This window comes from Bidens hawaiensis, unplaced genomic scaffold (assembly GCF_021521415.1).
Source record: "Bidens hawaiensis isolate Kalapana, Puna unplaced genomic scaffold, B.hawaiensis_p1.1 tig00028500_1, whole genome shotgun sequence".
NCBI classification, from domain to species: domain Eukaryota; kingdom Viridiplantae; phylum Streptophyta; class Magnoliopsida; order Asterales; family Asteraceae; genus Bidens; species Bidens hawaiensis.
Window position 1 is genome coordinate 22,019 of NW_027494661.1, and position 2,522 is coordinate 24,540.

The window sequence follows — 2,522 nt, forward strand, 5'->3', positions numbered from 1 at the left end:
CAAGTTCATTCTTGGCCACAAACTTGGATTTCCGAAATCTGGATAATGTTTTGGATAATCTGGTTTAGTTCGTTTCTCGGTTAAATGTTTAATTCGGCTTAAAACGAGGCTAAAACGGTCGTTTTTGGTCTAAAAATTGAAATTTATATAAAACCGATTTAAAAACTTAATCCATGACATTTATTAACTTAAAACGTCATGTTATTAGTTATTACGCATCTTTTTCGGCTTGATCGATCGTCTCTTGCTCGGTTTGGTATTAAAGGTTTCGTTTAACGTACCGACGTACTATTAAATCGAAATCCTTTTTCTGTGCTTTAATCCACTTATCCCGAAGCTTTAATACTTCGTAACATCACTAAATATCATATATCTCGTCTATAATTGAACCCTCGATTCATTCGGGTTTCAATAACTATCGATCGTTTGATCGCATATTCAATACGGTGAATTATATATTCACGTACAATCAATACAATGAACCATGTATTCTCGTATAATTACCATGGTAACTCTTGTACCCGACATTACATATGACTTAACTAACGTCTACCGGTTAGGGTATACCTGGTTTCGTCGGAATCGTTACACAGCATAATTTCATCGCTAATATATGAATTACTATAATGATTTGTCATGGTTTATTTAAATTAGTGAAACTCACCAACTATTCGTAGTTGACCCGTTTTCTTTACATGCTTTCTAGGTACACCCAAATTGGAATGAGTGATACGTGCTTGATGATGTGTGCTATTTTGTGGAAGCTTAGTGATCTTTATTTTGTGTTGAATATGTTAACGTATTATCGGTAAAACTTATGTGTTAACGCCTAGATGATAACGAAACTCGGAACAATGTATTGCGATATAAATTAATGTAGTGGTGTTTTCTTTATAAGCAATGCTGTTGATATCAGATGCGTCTGTTGCATCCCGTTTACGTTTCCGCTGCGGTTACGGGGTGTTACAGAACTTGGTATCAGAGCCATTGGTTATAAAGAATTAGGATGTCTTTAAAAAGATGCCTAAAATATAACCAGTAGCTCCAGTATTATAGGATCTGAATATCAACTAATAATTTATAGTGACGAGATCTGGATGAACTTGGATGGACAAGTGAGTTATTATGGTCCGGAACATAATAACAGACTTGTCTGCACGAGGGAATTCAGGGGAAGTCACGGGGGACTTTAATAGGTAAAATTGGCAACATATGTGTAAATATATGATAATATTGTTATGTGGTAAAATTGTATAAGTAAGTGTATATTAATTTGATTATGGTTTACACTATGGAAAGAACTATATGTTTGATTAACTTGTGTGCAGGTAAGAATGTCGAGAACTCATAGTTTATCGGTGGAGGAGGACCCGGAGGAAGTCAGCTCCGGGAACTCTGGGAGTCTACGCATATCATCCAGCTCTGAGCCTAGCGAGGCTAGTCGTAGGAGCTCTAGCCAGTCCTCCCCAGTCAGGATTGTCAGATCCCCCACCCCACATGCACCACAGGCCACCCCTATCCCTCCCGGATTCGGACCCCGCCTCACGGCGCGGATCAGTGTCCCGCATGTCCCACCTACCTCTCCCCCACCCAGACCTGCTACCCGCAGGGGCGAGCCCTCCCGCTCCCAGCCCGAACCTGTGACTCCACCTGTGTGGGGTCTCCCTAGGCAGGAAAGGGACGCGGCGGCATGGCTACGAGTGCTCACCGAGTAGGTGAATGAGCACTCCGCCGCCTTGACAGTGGGAGTGCAGAGGCGGATGTATCTGGGGGACTGCATACTGGACCACCAGCATGTCATTGCGCAGCTAAAGAGGGAGTGCTCATACTCCCAATTGATGATTGATCGGTTAGAGGCGCGGGTCCGGGGTGTGTTGGCAGTGATGGTGGTGTTGGTGGCAGTGATGGTGTGGTGGGTATACCACCGTGTTTAGTGATGTTAGGATGGTAGAAGTCATGGACCGCTTTTTGATACTCTGTGTAAGCAGTTAGTGGTGATGCTAACATAGAGTGAATCTTGGGTAGTTATAATACAACCACTGGCCCTTAGGGGGTCTCTTTTGGGGTATATCATTATAGATACTTTTGGGTATCATTCAAGCACTGACCCATTGTGGGTTATGTCGAGATGATGCCGACATAGGCCCTATGTATGAAAACTTAACCTATGTAATGGTGACAAGGAAGTAATGTGAACGGATGTTTGTGTAATATGTACTAATGTTTATTAATGAATGGAATGTGGGTTATGTTTTATGATTGGAATTTGTATTAATTACATGTATTTTTCTGAATGTTGTGTAGAATGGCACCAAAACGATCAGCTCAAATGTCGGAAGTGGATGTGAGCCGTTTGATTGCTCAACAGTTGGAGGCGGCGATACCGGATATAGTATCGCGCATCGCCGCCAGTATTAACAATTCGACCAATCCAACCCCTCCGAGCAATCAAACGACCACCTATAATGACGGGGAACAAAATGCTAATCCTCCACAGAACGATAACACGATTCCGAGTAAAG